This window comes from Anarhichas minor, unplaced genomic scaffold, assembly GCF_050575085.1.
Source record: "Anarhichas minor isolate MPS153535 unplaced genomic scaffold, ASM5057508v1 ptg000007l, whole genome shotgun sequence".
In the NCBI taxonomy this organism is placed as follows: Eukaryota; Metazoa; Chordata; class Actinopteri; order Perciformes; family Anarhichadidae; genus Anarhichas; species Anarhichas minor.
The window spans coordinates 17,495,123-17,514,314 of record NW_027466453.1 but is presented as its reverse complement, the minus strand read 5'-3'; positions in this window follow the sequence as shown (position 1 = coordinate 17,514,314).

The window sequence follows — 19,192 nt, the reverse complement described above, 5'->3', positions numbered from 1 at the left end:
ATCTCAGTGTTATCGTGTATGAGTGGATTTCATGGCAGCAGGGAGCTAAATGGACGACAGGCATTGCCAAGCATTTTTAAAGGTAAGCGAAGCTCGTTAGTGAAAGAGAAGGTGGCATACATTACAGTATATAGTGGTGGGTGGATTTTTTTCTAAAGAAAAAGGACAATTAAATGAAAAAAATATAGAACCTTATAGATCTCTTTTAAAAAAAACAAAATTATTATGATAAGTGTTTTTCATTTTGGGTTTTTATCTAGTTTGAATATTTCAGTTTTTTAAAAATCAAGTGATATCTTTATTGTAATATTGTTATTGTTATTATAATTAGCTAATTACACTGGTTATAATTATGAGAGATGTTCTGTTAGCAGAGGTCACTTTGAAAATTAAAAAAACCTGGCACATAAAATGGCAGTTGAAGTCTGTGAAACATGACGGCTATTTTTCTTTTCTTCCCTTTTTTGTCATAATCAACTTTAACTGTCGTGTCACTGTTTGTATCCCGTTGGCTCTGCTTGAGACGACACGTAGCGAACGTGCAATGGTCAGCGCTGGCTCCTTTTTGTTTCTGCACAGGGGGACAGGAAAAGGCCCTGCTCTGGTTTACAAGCTCAACCACACTCCCTCTGTGCTTTCCTGAATGTCATCGCCATCACAGTGCTCGGAGTGCGATTGCGCTATGTCAACACCTCGTTGCCATGGCTACACACTCAGACAAATGCGGCAAACGGTCGTCACCACCGGCGCCTCTCAGGCGCCCCCGTTGGCCCCCTCGGCTGTCACGTTCGTTTCAGGTCGCCATATCTCGACGAGCCGGCCAGTGTTCCTTCAATGGTAGCAAATCAATCAACCTGAGCATTGTACCCATGTCCTCGCATAACCCCCCCTCCTCCTCCTCCCCTAAACCTCCACATCCTGCCATCAGGTTTCCCTGGCAACTGTTGCCGCTGCGACAGCCCTTATCACAGCGTCTTGATTTGGGTTTCGAATGCTAAACAGACGGGAGCAGACAGTATGGAATTTCATCCATGTGTGCACGTACATCCACCTCAAAGATCTTTTCCTTGTTTCCTCGTTAATGTGTTTAATTTGTTTACGCCAGCAACTATATTTTCAAAGGCCCCACACCATTGCTAAACGCATTTATGCACCCTACACTTGTGATGAACACTCATACCCTGCATCAGTCATTAACATATTCCTTTCCCAGCACAAGGGATCCATATTCCCCTCACAAGTTATTTACATATTCATCTGCCTCTGTGTGTGCAAATAACGGAGAAATTATCATGTGGGCATGCTGGTGGGTATGAGTGCTGTGTGGGTGTGTGTGCGTGCATGTGTACATCAGTGGCTGAAAGCAAGGACTGTTACAAAAAGCTATTTCCCCCTAATTCCTCAGATACTGTGTTCCCTGCCTATCGCCTGTAGTAGCTCATCACTTTGGAAAGCATTGTGTAGCCCCTATAGCACCTGTGAAGTGGCACAAACCAGAGGCCATGTGATTGAGGCTCGGTGGTAGAGAGAACAGCGGTTGAGCCGGAGACACGCAGTCACAGTGCTGCAGTGTCTGAGTCACAGAGCAATGAACACACTCCCAACACTCTAATGGAAATGCTGTGTTTACTGTGCAGGAAGGGACCCGCTCGTTCACCCATTCAGGGAATAGGTGAAAAACACCAGTATGTGTGTGTGTGTGTGTGTGTGTGTGTGTGTGTGTGTGTGTGTGTGTGTGTGTGTGTGTGTGTGTGTGTGTGTGTGTGTAATGTCTTCTTTTTGGGTTTTGCATGTACAGTTCTGGATTACAAAACGCCTGTTGTACTGTTGTCTATGGCAAAGAAATGGCAAAAGATGCTACACCATTGTTGATGCAATACTGCTCAGTGTGTGTGTGCATGTGTGTGTGCATGTTCAGGTGGGCTCGCGCTAGCTAGGTTGTGTAAGGAGGGGAAGAGGGAGGAGGGGCGGTCAGACCTCCATTTTAAATCCCTAGTTTAAACCAGCTCTGTCTGTCTGCCTCTGCTCCAGGCTACTTTTATGATCCTCTCACTGACACTTTTTCTCTTTGCTTAAGCAGCCCCCCCCCCCCTCTCTGTCTCTGCTTATTGGGATAAACCCAACTGATGAAAGGTCTACCTCCTTTCAAGCGAACAACCCCAACCCAAACCTCTTTTTATCTCACAACCCATCTAGGGTCAAAGGTCAAGTCTAGAGGCAGCTTCTGTCTACCGCACAACCTCAGCTAGCTAATCAAGGTTAGCGTTCGCATTTTGAATTGTGCCATTTGTTTTTATTGTTTTGCCCTGGCTCAGCTGTATACGAGAGTAACACCTGTTGGTGAAGCTTAAGTGATTTTTAATGTGCATTTTCAGCGGCTGTATTTATGGTTAATCGCCTTGACAGTGATGTGACTTTTAGTCATAATCGTAACGATGCACATGAAATGATTTGCTGCTGCTCTCTCATGACGCGTGAGGTTTTGCGTTAGCACAGATATAAGGGCGATCCAGGTTCAGTCTTCTGCTGATTGCGGGCACACTTGTGCCGCCCCCTGAAGGTGGTGTCGCACACATGTTAACCTCAGCGCTTACAAGGCTGTGAGAGCTTCACACGGCTAAATTTCTTTTCTGTCACCCCCCCTTTATAAAAATAGCAGTGAAGCGACAGCATTATTGATACATATGGTGCATTATTGATACATATGGTGTCAATGATGCATGGCACTAGCGCTAATTTTTCTCCTCGTTGCAGAGGCCAAGAACATCAAACCGCTGTGAAAAGATATGCATCGTTATTGCTATTATTTCTCACACGGCCGTCAGGACAGTGCGTGAGAGCGGAGCCAAACGTTGCAGCTTGTCTCCTCACATGATGGCTGCTGAGATTCTGTTAAGTGCAGCAGTGTTTTGTGCGCCACTGTGTCACCGAGCCCCCCCCCCCCCCACCCAGCAAGAGCAGCCATGTCTCACTATTCGCTGTGCTTCTGCTGTCAGGAGCTGGTTTCATCACCATCATGCTGGTCTGAAGGCCGATTTGATGGCACCAGTTTCTAGATGCCCGGGTCATTCTGTTATGAGAAAAAGAAGAGCTTTTTTTTTTTTTTTTTTTTGTCACTGTAATGTTGCTTCTGCTGGGGCTTGAGTGGAGATGTGAACAGACATTTTTCTGTGTCATCACTGTGAAAACCCTGCCCTGAAGCCACTTATCAAAGCTTACCACACACACAACATGTGCACGTGTAAGAAGAACACACAGTCTCTCACACACACACACACACACACACTGACTGAGTGATTTATTGATTGAGGTGGTGCTTTCTTAAACAATTTGCAGCTGAGTGCATTGGAGGTTAACACAAACCTCTCAACCGCTGCCACCGTGCTTCAGGTTTATGCGCGTGTGCTTTATATCCTGTGAAGGTGTCCTTAATTTGAGAATGGCCGGAGCATTAGCACATGGCGTATTTCCTTGTTGCATTGGTAACCATGTTGTTGGTCACAAGATGTCCGTTGTGGTCGTCCTGCGAGCTTATAGCTATACGTGGAGTCGGACGGGGCTTATAAGTGTGTGTGGGCTGTGACGTAAGACTGATGAGTGGTGTCTCATCCCAGATGACTATCTCCTCTGTGTCACTCAGTCGTGGGTCAGCGAGCCTGTGAGCCGCTGCTCTGAAGAAAACTGAGAAAAATCGACACAGTCATTGAAATAGTAAAATGGGACACGCTCGCAGCCCATGTAATTGTAAAGTACCGATTAATGGGAATAGTAAAGCCGGAGCGCCGCTAAACACAGAGCTTCTCATGAATGCTTTATAAAGGAGGATATCAGTGTCTTCATGTGAAAACTATGTAACTGATTACATTTCATATTTGGGCTGAGAAGCTCTACAAACCCTTTCGGAACTCGGTGGGGTAAACTGAATAAAATGGCGCGGAAGGTTCCAAAGAGGGCTGTTTTTCTTAGGTCCCTGAAAAGCTGGCATTTGGAGACGATGCGAGGTTTTCACCCGACAGCGACTATATTGCACTTTGAAATACAGATTTGTGTTTTGAGAACAATCTGGGATGTCGCGGCTCGTGTTGGGAGTTGGAGACAATCTTCTGGAGCAACTTCATGCCCTGAAGCGCTTTGGAAAACTCCCCTTCTGTTTTGTGATGTGTGCGGACTCGGGGACTTGTATCAAAATGTCCTGAACCATTGGTAACTATTAAAGGATGTGTTGACCCAGCAGCTGCGCTCCTCTCAGAGGAGAAGCTCACAGTTAAGTTTCCAAACGCACATTCCACCCTATCCACAGAGGCCCGGCTCCCAGATTTACTGTTTATGGGCACCTTGGCTCGGCATCATAATCACACTCTGCTGTGTCTGATGTTTGTTTGAAGCTGGGTGGGGGCCATGGAGTACATTTCAACGCTTTGAAGTGTAAATTCAGGTCTGGTTGGAGCACCGTATGGAGGGCAGCGGGGAGATAGCGACAGCCATATGGATATAAGCTGGTGGTTTGATAACAGAGCAGTCTAACCCTTATCTGTCTGCTGAGGTGGCAGAGGCCCGGGAGGACGGGAGGACGGGAGGTCCAACCCAGACCGGACGTCGACGACGAGGGTCAGAAAATGTCTGGGCTCAGAGAGGTGAAGCCAGAGCAGAAATCAGCCCTGACCTAGATACGCCTCCTCAGCTGAGCTGTGAATAAGACCTGCAAAATCCTCCCAGTGAAAGAAGTTTAAAAAAAGCAGGAAACAGTTGTAAATAGTCATCAATATGAAATAAACTTTTACTGGAAGATATTGATTTTTCTTCACCCTTTTTTGTCTCCACCCCCACATGTCAGCCAGTGAGGCATGCTGCGTTTCTCATCTGTGCTGATTTATTTATCCGGTCTGGCCCTTAGTACCCTCATTTCATGTCTGCTCTTATTTCTGCTCCCGGTCTATGTGACACCAATCTTACAAGTTATATTTTTACCCCTGATGCTCATGAACGGCTACGAACGGCGTTCAGCAGGCGTGACAGCGGCCTCCATTGTGCTCGAGCTGCAGCGTTTCTGTTCATCCCATCACGGCGGTGCCGCGTTCACCTGGCTCAGTCGGCAGTAGAAGCCCGCTTATACCACGCAACGGCTTCAGTTGCCTCAGGCCTCCCCACCCTCTGAGCCCAAAGGAAAGAGAGTGACAAGGGAGGACAGTGTGGACAGAAATAGAGAAGGAAAAGGGAGAGATAGATTGAAAAGAGACAAGGATGACAGGAGGAATGAAAGATGACACATCCTGTCACACCATATCTATGTAGGTTTTACACTGAGTGTATTTGCATGTGTGTGCATGAATGCAACATGGCGTACACACACAGAGGCCCCAGCTCTGCGTGCTCAGTGCGTGTTTGTGTGACATCTGCATGAGCGGTATGTAAGTATGCATATTCATGCATACGTGCGTACTTGTGTGCACTCGAGTGCGCACGGTATCCGTGTTTGTGTATCTGTGTGCGGCAGAGATAAAGACATGAAGGAGGAAGGGCTGCCGTGGTGCTTATATGTCACCCAGCGCTGGAGGGGAAATGACTCCTCTCTGTCCCCGACCCAGGGGAGGCAGAGGAGGAGCACAGCTGACTTCTCCTGCTTCTCTGCCTTTTTCTCACCCTCTCCTTCAGAAATGTAGCTAAAGCTTCTCCCTTTCTCTCTGACTCTCTCTCTCACACACACACAAATGCGCGCTCGCTCACAGGAGTACGTCTCGCATTATCCCCCTTTCCTCCTCTTGTGCTTCTCATCCCGTTAAACCTCCTGTTCCCCTCCTCCGCTCCTCTCTATCTACCTCATGCTTCCTGGTTCACCCCTCCCACCTCCTTCTTCTGCCATTTTTCACCCCCCTGCAGCTAGATGTCAACTTGTGATTCTGTATTAACCCCTTGATCCCTTCTAACACACACACACACACACACACACACACACACACACTCTCTCTCCCACGCTCCTGTTAGCCCCTTGCACCACTCCGATCCCCTCTCAGGAAAATGGAAAATGAACCCAACAACAAACCAAGGCTTCTGATATTTCCTTCCCTCTGTTCAATTAAACATGGCCTCCATCTGCTTCTTTGTTTCACGTCAGCTTTTCTTCTGCAATATTGACTATGGTTGTTCTTGTGATTGTTTCTTAAGACTGTGTTTTAACCTGTTATAACCACAGATGTACGTGTTAACACTGGAGGAACATGTCACGGGTGTGTGTGTCTGTCTGTATGTGTGTGTATGCGTGGAGTATAGGGTGGATTTGTTCTGCTTCAAGGTTCTGTGCCAAAACTTTTTCAGAACATTCAATCTTTGTTCATGTGCCATACTGAGAAATTTATGAAATAAAAATAACGTTTTTTCACAAAATTCAAAGTGCAATTGGGGTGCTTATTCTTTACTGTAGGTCTATTAACTTAAAACAGTGTGTGCCAAAACAGCAGCAAACCTGCAGGTCATTGTGTCTGCATGTGTGTGTGAATTAATTTACGTGTTAATGTGCGCATTCTACTACGACCAAGTTATTTTCCCAGAGATCCTCCCCTCCTTTAGTCAGCATCAGTTTATTCCTCAATGTGCCGTAGTGTTGCAGTGTGTGTGTGTGTGTGTGTGTGTGTGTGTGTGTGTGTGTGTAGGCATTGTGTCAGTGTGTTAAAGCTGATTTGACACTGAGGCTGTGGACCGGCTGGCTGCAGGGTGTGTATTGTGACCCAAGCTGCTGACCTACGCCTGCGCCCCACGTCTGTCCGTATGCGTGTGTGTCTTTGTGTTCATGTGGGTGCATGTCTGTGTGTGTCCGTGTGTGTGTGTTGTTCGTGGGATGCTGTTGAGCCTGCGGTGAACACTTAGCTTGTGCTGGCTGGAGGTTTGCCAAGAGGTCAGGTTCTGAATGCTACTGAGTCAGGGTTACAATTATTGGCTTGTGTGTGTGTGTGTGTGTGTGAGAGTGTGTGAGAGCAGGGATAGGGCTGCAGGTTGGGGTCAGTGGGATTAACATGGATTCATTGTGTTTTAACAGTGATTTTTCTGTAACATTTGGGGAACAAATTGTTTTATTCAACTATTTCAATATCTCAGCTCTGCAACAAAGGCATTACGCTCTGAAAGTGTTCGATGTTATTTCAGGGAAACTATTCCAAACCTATCACTAAACTTTGCTGCAAACCTGCTGACAGACAACTAATGATAAAAAGATTGAATGTGTGTGTGTGTGTGTGTGTGTGTGTGTGTGCGCCCTCACAAGCAGAGCTCAGTGTCCTTATTGAGACAATGCATAATATAACAAATGCCTGGGTTGAAACTGTTCAATAATGTAATCTGGAATGAAACATAATCAATGACTCAGCAGGAGCTGCAGACATATAGTAAGACTTGAATGCTGTGAGACTCGACTTACTTAAGAGTTGACTGACTAAAGACTTCACCGGACTTGAAAAACTCTCAAGTCTTGTATGAATGGATTGTTAGATCTACACAGTGAGGGTGTAACCAACCCTGTCTACTACAAAATGACCTTCCCATACAGCTAAATGGAATTCTCACTTATGTTCCTAGTATTAAACACATGGTTTGCCACCTTTTAAATGGACTTCCAATCAGGGCTGACGGTAAATGTAGTCCACTGAAGAAATACAATTCCCCTGTGAGCTATATTGACCTAGAAAGCTGATCTTTCCTGCGGTTGCACCAGGATGCATTACATGCGAGCGGCGATTTTGCTACGTCCGACAAATAAACAAAATCAACTCACAAAACATCAATGAAGCTATTCTGGCTTTGGTCGAAGAAAATCTTTAATTAACCGAGTAAAAGGTGAAAGGTTTTCCTTTTTTGTCTCTCTGCTGTGCTAAGCTGCCCCGCTGCAGCGGCTCGATGGCGGCTCTCACGCTTCACTTCTTCAGAGAAGACCATTAAATAAAAAAAGAAAAAAAAAGACAAAATCGCCCTGCCGGTCTTGGTTGTCTCTTCCAGTTTATCTTCGGGATCCTGAAGAAACTTTCATGTAATGCACACGTCTCTCTCTCTCGCGCCCGCTTGTCGTCGGTAACAGCATCCAACAAAAACTGCGCACGCTGACATTCATTACAGCAGAATGTTTCCGTTTCTGTTGGCATCGGAGGGTGAGTCGTGTTTGCTCTCAGCAGCTCAGATTCTGGAGGGTCCCTGCCGACTATATCTTCCCAGCTGCAGCCTTGAGTGGCCTCTCTCTGGCTGAATACGGCTGAATCTCAGCCAAAACATCCTCAAATCTGCAGTGGAAAAAAATCACTGTTGAGGTTAGAAACGTAACACAAGCGATGACAACTTGGATGAGGAAGAACACAGACACAGAGAATATCAATAACAACTGCGGGCGTTTTCTCACACTATATAATGGACTCATATAGAGATACACTTTGGAAATCATTGAATTTTACTTTACTGAAACAAAACAAAAACGCAAAAAAAGCACTTTGTCATGTTTGGTAAAACATCATAGTTTGGCTTTAAAATAAGCTATTTAACTAACAGTGTTGGGGGTAGGGGGGCACTGTGCAGTATCTCAGTCCGTGGGGACTTGGTTTGGGAACTGAAGTGTCGCTGGATCAAGTCCCTGCACGGACAAAATATGGCGTGTGGACAGTTTTGCCTCTTGGGCACTGCTGATGTCCCTTGAGCAAGTCACTGAACTCCCAAAAACTGCTCCACGGTCAGTTGTACAGTAGCCGCAGTAGCTGCCCACTGCTCATAATAATAGTGCTGGTTAAGTGAAGACGCTAGATGTCACTGTGTGCTGTACAATGTGGGAAAATACGTTGATTTAGTTATAGACGTAAATCCAAATAAGTCACCGTTTACTTTCACGCGGGACACGAACAACAGTCATCTGGGTGAAAGTCTTTGTCTGACTCACCCACACAGCCTCCTTCTTCCTGTTGTAGGTTTCGTTGTAAGGGCACATCATTTGTAGGAGACCGGGCTGGTTCAACAAGACTCAAGGATCCGAACCCAAATGGGTTGCATTAAAACCTGAGAATCTTGACTTCTTGAGGATTTGACACTAAGACTTAAAAAAACAGCTCTGCTCTTACTTTACATTTTTCATAGTTAGTCCGTATGGGAAAATTCAAGTCACAACAATCTAAAGCACACCGATAGAAAAAACAAATCCAAGGCACCTGGATGTTTCATCCTGACAAACTAGTTACCCTACATTTAAAACATGCATGCGATACAAAATCTACTGCATGAACTAAAAAGCTCGACAGCTTTTACATGTAAACCAGGATGCGTTTATTCTTTTTTCCCCAAAGCTGGTAATCTAGCAATTTTAGCTTTTCTTTTTTCTCTCTCTCTCTCTCCAAAAAATTCAGTAAATTCTGTAATCAGATCACTGTAATCCAGTTACACATTATGTATTACTCCTCCAGCCTTTGTGTGGGTGTGCGCATCAGAAGCAGCAGAAAAAAAAGAGGATGCCAACAAACACTGTCCTGTTTTGCATGATGTCTGCGCACAATCCATGTTAAAGCAAACAGGTTTGAATTGCATTAGCATCATATAACTTGCATTACCATATTAAAACAATGTTCTCTGCATGGCTGCATGAGCTTCAGTGCACGCTGGAAGGTTAGTGCTCTTTCTACATGGAGTCATGTGTTGGAACTTTAAAACGCTGATGCGACACCACCTCCATTCCCACACATGCTATCCAGTTTACGCTCACGCTGAATAGATTATGCAAAGCCACCTAACAATTCTCACTTTCACCTTACCGACACTAGTATCTACATGACTCAAGGGTAGAGCAGCAAGCACGTACTCAAGATTGGAACAGACTGCATGAAATCCAGGGCAATTTATATGTGACAAAACAGTGAGGCTAAAGCATGCAGCTCAATCACAAGGCTCTATTTCTCTCTCAGCTCTAGTTAGGTCAAAATAGTTGTGATGGAAGGTGGGGGGGGGGGGGGGGGGGGGAGCTGTCAGGGAAGAAATACAAGCTGATGGAAGGACAAGGGGATCTGAGAAGGAGAAAGAGGAGGAGGAAGGGAGTCCTAATGATGAGCGGCAAGGAAGTTTCCGTTTTCTGCCCCCCCGCCCCCCTTCTCATGAAAAGGCCAATTCTTTCAGTTGGCTGGAATCTAAGTGATTTTCCCCCCTGCGCTCCCCTTCTGGGGCTTGTCGCATGTCACTCTCAACCTCGCTGCCATTTGTCTCTGGTTTTCTGCTCTGGTGCTCATGCGGTGTTGGCGTCGTGGTTACTCTGGGAGGTGAGCTTCGTCCGGAGGTCAAGGCTGGCATTAGTCCTGGATGTGAAGGTCAGAGGCAGAAGAAGGAGCCTCTGTCTTCTTTAATTCGGCCTTGTGTGATGAACAGTCCATGTCACCCCTTCCACAGCCCCCACGCGCTCTTCTTCTCGCCACTCTCCCGTTCTGCAGTGATACAGTTGTAAAGTGTAACCTTGGAGACAGGGGCTAATCATCCATCCCATGGCTACCCTTTCAATCCTTCTCCCTCCACCTCACTCTCTCTTTACACCTCTCCTCCTCGCTTTCGCCTCCCACCTCCTCTCCACCTTTCCCCTCCTCTTCACTGCAACAGGCTATTTAGGTGTTTCATTGGGTTTACAGTATTTTGTCAATTATCTGCCTACCTCTTTACCTCTCCTCCCTCCTTCTCCCCCCTCTTCCTCCCCTCTCTTTGTTTGTCCTGTGGAAGGACGTTTGTTTTCCTGTGGGGGTAGAGGGGAATCGACATCGAGAGATGAGTTATTGATTAGAAAGCAGGTTGCAGGGGAGAGGTAATGCGGCTCAAAGAGAGAGAGAGAGAGAGAGTGAAGACAGGATGACACGTACAACCTATGACACATCCTGCATACTGTAGCAAGGCAGCATACCCACGCATGCCGATGTGACATACAGTATATACATAACATATGTGCAATGTGGTGTCTGCACGCTGTTCCATGCACACATGATTAAAGGTGACACGAATTGTCCCTGTTGTGTGAAAATCTTTGTAATTCATTAATGTTGAACAAATTAGGAGATACATGGTTATCTGTGGGCGGAAATCAACATCCCATCAGGCTCTTAAAACTACTTGTTGTTACTGCTTCACCTACTGTATAATAATCACAAACCCTTAAGTTTGATTAGCTTGTTTATTTCGATCAGTGTGTCATCGAGCTGACCAAAATGACTTTGCAGGTGTTTGGATCACCCTTCAAACGAACCAACTAGTGATTGACATTAGTTGAGACTAAATTAACCAACACATTCTCACTCCCAACTAGTCAAATACCGTTGTTTGGACAGTGACCCTACGCACATTACGGTGTACTTCGTCATTAACGGACAATGTAGTCAAAATCAATGTAATGCTCACTGGGTAACCGTAGAGGAGAGGACATGACAGTGACAAAACGACTTAGGCTTAGGAAAAGATTGTGCTTTGTACGTATGTAGTGACTGCCGTTTGTAAAGTATGTAGGTAACTTACAAAAAAGTTTCAAAACTACAGTTAAATAAGTCAATGCTGACTTGGTTTCACACAGGACAAGCCCACCCTATGCTGACTTTCTTGCTCTTTATACTACATCAGTTGCTTATTGTTTAATTATGACGAAGACAGGGTTAATTGAAAGCCCGGTGTGTCTCATACAGACGCCGATATCATGCCTACGTGCACCGATTTCAGACGCCAAGGTCCTCTGTCCAAAAGTTGTATTTGAGGAGTCGGGAGTGAGAACAAGATGTATGAACAAGCCACTCATTGGCTCATCCTTAAGTTTTTTTTATTGAATTTGAAAACTGGAAATCATGACAGCTAATCAGGAAACCATTTCATCCAAATCATTTCTGAATGGATTTGAGTTGACAAACAGGATGCCCAGAAGGTAAATCCTGCTTTATTTTAGATCTGCAATGCTCACGACTTGAGATGCAATGAGTTGGCGTTCAGTTTAAATTGCTGCTGGTTGTTGTCATAAACCACTCTCCATAATTTGCTGATTTGTCTGACTCTCTCAGCTGCCAGAAATGGATTCTCAGTGGATGCTTTTTTCGGACTAGTATCACAAGATTCAGGGTAGCTTTGCAAGGCGATGCATGTTGGTCAAGCTCAAAACAAGGCCGTTTATCTCAAGTCCTGAACGGCAACACACAGGGGATATCATTTTCCACCTGACTGTGACACATTTTAACTGCACCGTTAAGCTCGCCATCACATAATGAAAAACCTACACACTTTGGGCCACATGTGGCTCACATACGAGGGCAGGTATGACACCAGCAGATTTGCAGTTAGGCAGCGCAGAGAATATGTCATCCCAGGAGAAGGTCGAAAAAATCCAGCAAACAACACAAGATGTAATTTATAACAAGGATTTACCCAGGGACACTATTTCATGCACAGTTATCCATGAAGAGATGTCTTTTTTTTTCTTCCTAAGAGCAAGCATATGTTCTGTCAGACACCGGTGGAGGCATCAACATAACACCAGTCCATCAGCCAACGTGTGTGTGTGTGTGTGTGTGTGTGTGCGTGCAGTAGAAACAGCTCTTTAAAGAAGGTGCCAGAGCCGTCTCTGTGGTGCTGCACAGTGTTTGCAGCATGTTGACTTGTGATTTGATGCTATCACAGGCTCTAGTCTGGACCCTGCGATGGGCTCGCGCCCACGCATCCGTTTCCATAGAGTTCCTCAAATCCTGACATCCGACAGGACTCTGACAGAGGAGATGAGAGCGGCCCGATTGCAGCCTGCTATCTCGGATAATTATCTCTGATATTCAGCATTCCTGACTACAGTACAACAACGAGGAGAGTGACTGTACAAACAAACACGATGCGATTATGAATGCATTAACATCCAGCCGACAGGCAATCAACGCGCAATGTCTTGTCGCGCAACCCTGCAGATTCCTGAGTCCTCTCAGGTTTCTAACACACTAGAGATGATTGACATGCAAACAGAAGCCGCTTGTATAGAATAGAGTCGGTTTGCCTCTCACCCCTCCCACCATCACCCCCCCTACCTGCTCTTACTCTTACTCTCTGTGTCTCTTGCTAACATAAAGGTGCTGTGTATGTTTCCCAAGGTGAATTGTCTGGCTTGATGGTGCACGCCGAGATGTGATTGTGCACTTGTAGTACATTTTAAGATCCATGTACTGTGCAGCGTGCAACCTTCGCTCGTGCACATGGTCACTGCTGCCACCACTCCCTTCCATCCCTGTGCTGCAGCGCTAAACGATTCAAGTAGTTGCAGTAATGACTTGAGGCAAAGGAGGCAATGGTTGAGGTGAATCTCTCTCTCTCCCCCCCTCTCTCTCTCTCTCTCAGCATCTTAAATCCATCGATTAGCTACAGAGGAGTACTGACAGGCAGCAGCCACTGCGGTCCTGCAGGGTTGCTTGTGTGTGTGCGCGTCGGCCCGCGAGTGTGAACAACAGATAGGGATGCAGACAGCAGACACGGGGGCAGAGCCTGCAGTTGTGCACACCTATGCGAGGGAGTGCGAGAGCCTTATTTACTCCACTACCTGGTTTATTGAGTCAACCCCCTCAGTCAGGCTCTGATGCAGCTGCCTGCCAGCCCGCCACCTCGGCTGCCTCCGCCACCGCTGCGTGCTATGTCACCAGGCTTCAGCAGCGTCCGTGCCCCCCTGCAGTCGAACGCAGCCACAAAAGCACTCTCTTGTGCACATGCGAGCGTCGTTGACCATGCAGGAGCACGCCACCTCTGCGCCCACACACGCTGGGCCCGTTTAAGCTTGGACCTGTGACGCCAGCAATGGTGCCGAATGAGACGACATTATTTATAGTCCGGCGTGACAGAAGCGGCCTCGCCATTAGACTGATAATGAGTCACTGGGATATTGATGGATGCTCGTCTATATTGGTATTCACCAAGGAACCGGTGCCACTTCTCCGGGTTGCCGTGGATACCAGTGTTGCCTGCTAAATGACCCAATAATAATAATGATAACAATGACTGCACTGTGTGGAGATTGAGTTTTAAAACCACAGGGAGAGGGACGCCGGCCGGAGCGCGAGAGTAATGAGGACGGAAAGAGAGTGATACAAATGAATAAAAAGGATATGAATGTGGGGAGGAGGAGGTGGTGGTAGTGGGGGGGGGACACACACAATCGATGATCAGTGAAGTAGCATTATCATTGTTCACACATCCCCAGCCTCGCCCCCCCCCAACCCTCCACACCAACCCCTTCCTCTTGCGGCCTCTCTGTCTTTCTTGCTGCAGTAGCGTTGCCATGGCGACCGAGAAATGTGGGAATACCTCTGTCCTTCAGAGAGAGAGAGAGAGAGAGAGAGAGAGAGAGAGAGAAGGAAGAGATGGAAGGAAGAGATGGAAGGAGACAAAGGTAGCGAGGAAGGAAGGAAGGAAGGAAGGAATGCAGGAAGAAATAAAAGAAGGAAGATGCAGGGGCGCCCGTGGGTGGGGGAGCAGACATTGCTCACTGGCCGCTGAGCGCACATTAAAAGCCTTGTTTAGCCCTTGAAGGAGCAGCTAAAGTATGAAACATCGGGATCTCAAACACTCGTGTACACACACAAACAATTGTGCGTCAGAGTCGGCGCTCCGCTAATGCATTCAGCTCCCTTCGCTGACTCCGGTTCCATGAAAGAGAGTTAGTGGAAAGTGTTTTGAGTGAGTTTGTGTGCGCAACACACACACACACACACACACACACACACACACACACACACACACACACACACACACACACACTCATGCACATGCTCTCTGACACACTCTTCTCTTCTCACTCACATTTGTATCACACATGTTAATCAGTTGCCAGCCAGGCTCCACATATATATATATATATATATATATATATATATATATATATATATATATATATATATATAACTATATATATGTATATTTATATATATATGAATATATGTATATATATGTGTGTTCACCTGGTCTCTGTCTCTGTGTTGTGAAGCCATGGTTACTACTCATTTAGACTGAAATAGTCTCAGTGCCTTTTGCTTTCCGCTGCGTGGCATGTTTCCCTCTTCTTGTTTACTCTAAATTATTCCCTTCGTTGTCGTCTGTTGGTGCAGGTGACCGGTGCATCAGCAAGCTAGTGAGGTGCCCCCCCCCCCCTCCCCAACTCTGTTGCCACTCCTGTTGTTCCCTTCCCCAGCATCGCTCTCACCTTACTGCCAACCTGCTGCACAGATCCTCCTCCAATTCATTTTATTGGCAGCTAGCATTTCCATGGAAACATCTCGAAACCATGGCAACTATTTGAATGGAGCCAAACGCTTTCAAAACTGCTGCACTCGTCCCCTTGCTCTACCTCTTTCCTCCCTCTCTCCCTCATGCTATCTTTACTCGCTCCTTTTTCTCCTCTTCGGTATGGACAATGTTGCTGTCAACTGTCAACCTGCACGAGTGTATATACATATATGTATGTGTGTGTGTGTGTGTGTGATAACGTACATATGCAACACAGCATGTGATTACTGCATCTGTGTGTTTCATTGTCCTCATGCATGGATTTGAGCTTTGATGGGTTTTGGCCGTGTGGCTGTGTGAGCCGATTGTCTTTAACACACACGTGTGGGTGTCCATGCATGTGGCATCCTCTGCTTGTGCACTCTCTGCAGGAAACAAACATGATTATGGCCGAGTGCCTAATGCCTAATGCCTCCTCTCCTCCTCCACTACTTACCTTGAGCTTGTCCTTCCAAATGTTTCAGTAGCATGCCTGTCTATCAAACTTCTGACTCCTCCCCCGGGATGCAGCCTTGTGATGTGAACCGGAGTAAGACTGAACTGACTGGCTGCCTGGGAGTCAAGTCACAGCAGGACTCTCCTGACTCGGCCTGGCATTACTGCAGCTACTGTGGTGGTGGAGTCCACACGCATCCAGCCAGACGAAGGTTTGATTTTAATGCAGCAGTATAGGTCACGTTAGTGCAAATCAAGTGAGACGCCACAGATTTGCCATATTTGAAGAGAAGTGTTTTTATTGCGTTTTTAATACTTTCTTTTACAAAATATTTATATATTATGTACACCTAGCAGAAACTAATGTAACAGACCTGCAATAAATCCTCCCTTCATGAAGGTTGTGATGTTTGGTGCGAATGGTGTTGATTTAACCATATGATGATTTTAAAGGATGTAGCTTATAGACCTGTTAAACTGAATTGCATTCAGACCAGTGTTTCTGTTATTTAGCCGACCCTCACTCATATAGATAGGGTGGACAAAATAAAATGGTAATCATTTATAACCAAACATTATAACTTTTACTGCAGGACTGTTGTATTCAACTCCATTAGTCTTAACAAGGTGTACCTAATATACCGTCATTATACATATGATCAGAAAGTTGAGGAAATATGTGAATGTAATTAAGGAAATATATTTAATTTAATTAAAGCAGAAAGATTTTTTTTTTTTAAGTTGGATGTCAGTGCCATGGATGAATTACTGTACGGGCCCAGACTCAGGGGCCCCTCTGGCCTTCACCTTCAAAATGTCACTCAAAGAGACAAGTACCAAACAGGAAGATACTCAAAATGACCACAGAAATACACTACAAAGAGATGCAAAACAGCTGCAAAGAGACACAAATAGACTCACTACGACTATGAAAATGAGCAAAACAACCACGAAGAGAAACAAAATGACAACAAACAGATACAAAGCAAATACAAACAGACTCAGAATGACTACAAAGCGACATAAAACGACTACAAAGAGACAGAAAACAACTAAATAATAATAAATATATAATAATAAACTATAAAGTCTATGTGTCTTGCCCCTATGTAGGAGAGTGAGGTGGGGGCCCATCCTCTCATAATCTGCTCCTGTGCATCAGCATGTTGGTCTGCCTATTTTGCCCACAGAGAGTGGACCAATCAGGTAAACACGACGGTGCTCGGTGCACTTATAGACATTGTGCTGCAGGACTCCTAGTTGAAACGGATCAAAACCTATACTATTTGTTTCCATTTGGATCTGTGAATGCGCCAATATGTATCTTAAAAGCCAAAGGTGCACCAGTTAGCTTGAGAACCAGAATATGTTGTTCTAGTGAAAGGCAATGCTCACGACACATAAAGCAGAGACATTTAGCTTGAAATGGCTTTCACGTCTTGTCAAACATATTTATTCCAATAACCAACTCTGATGGATCCTCTTCAGATGAGACAAAGATGTATAGTTCAGGATGTCCAACAGCATAACGATATAGCTCGAGGTCGTATGTGATAATGTACTGGAGCTTTTCCAAAAGAAGTTTAACAATAGAAGTCACAGCTTGACTGGACTGCATGGCTACAGTGAGCTGGATCTGACTTATCATCTAAGAGCTATTTGAAAGTTGTTTATTTTTATTTTTTTGAGGTACATATCAGAGTAGTTCCATTAACACAGAGGGCTTTGGATGTGACAGTGCTGACTGAGGCAAGAGATGTGAGGAAAACATTTACACAGGATTGCAACCAACAATGCTTTGTGTGACTTCTGTTCTGTGCCAAAAAGGGAAGGGGAAAAAAAAGTGCCATAACTGTGAAATTTAATCTGTCCTATTTTAGATCCGTCTGTAATAATTGATATATCACCACAGCTCTGATGCGACAGAAGGCTTTGATTTTATCTGAAAGATCTAATTGTAAGGCTGTGGTCATACAAGTACAGGGAAACTAATAACATCACTCTCAACACCAAACTTGCAGATACAATTATTTCCATCCTTAATGATGAAGGAAGGAGTGCAGATATGTGGAGAGCAATCTCTCTGTGCTTGCAATTTTCCGACCCTGGATTCCTTAAAATAAAACATTTCCTTTTTTTTTTGCTTTTTTTTTTGCTTTAGCAAGTAAAGTGAAATTAGCGTAATTGTTTTAATGAAAAAGACCTCAAGGCATTTTTTCTCCACCCTGTGATAGCAGATGAGCCCTCTCACCTAAAGTGCAACGCTGTCCCCAAAATCCGAGAAGAAGCAAAAAAAAAACACAAACCACGGTAACAGCAGAAAAATATGACAAATAGTGCAAAAAAAAAAATTACCAAAAACAATAGCCTAAAATAATAATACTATTACTAAACATAATGCAGATGAAAGCACAGCTATATACACGCGTCTATTCCCCAAAGACCTGCTCAGGATTTGCTCAGTGGGGGGAAAAAAACAATTACAGTGGCATGAAATGAATAAAAGGTATATTCAGTTATCTGAGTCCTTTGAAGATGGGTGAGGACGAGTAAGCAAATCTAATTCAACAGCGAGAGTTTTCCGTTGCAGAGAAGCATGAGGGGGGAAAAACCCTCCCAAAATGCAGAGATTAGTTGGTACCAGTTTCTTCTTCTCTGGGGAGTCTGGGTTCGAGGGGGGGGAGGCAAACTAAAACAGTTGCAGGATTCCTGTGAGTTAATGATGAGGAGTCAGCAGAGGTGAGGACATTATGATCAAACACATGCAGAGAGAACAAAATGAACACATTTGGGGGGGTTGACGAAATAACAGAGGCACCCTGACAATATGTGAATATCAAGCAGCTAATAAGGAGGACGACCACCCTTTGCTGCCTTTCAGAACAGCTCCGGTCCTCGCTGGGAAGCTTTCATGTGGTTTCCTGGACTGCGTGTGGTGGCATCTTGGAGCTTCTTTCAAGGGGGAAAGTAAGGGACGAGGGAAGGGAAACTCCTCTGATAAAAGTTCAGTGATGCTTCTGGTTGAGGCAACGCTGCTGTTTGCGAGTTTTTGTTCAAAACATGCTGTTTCCCATAACAAAAGTGTTTATGAGTCATTTATTCTTCTAGGAAAGAAGAGACTGAAAATGTTTTACAAGAGTCCTGCAGTGTTTTGCTCGCTGTCTGGCCTCCAACGGGGAATCAGGCCTTCTAAGTTCTTGGGCAAAGTACCATGAACTATTTCTGGGCCTTTTTTACATTTTTTTTTATTGCAACGGGTGCACAGCAGTAGTTCCCAACCATCTTTGTGTGATGTACTCACAACCTTGTCAAATGATCAAGTACCCCACCAGTCATGTTCCAAATGTGTTCATTTGAATTGACTTTACACTGGATGTCCCTTAAAACAATTCATTATATTGAATTAGACCTGATCCCCTGTAGATTTGCAGGGCTCATTCTCAGCAAACAAAAAAACTAAAATACTTCTTATTCACTAATGAAA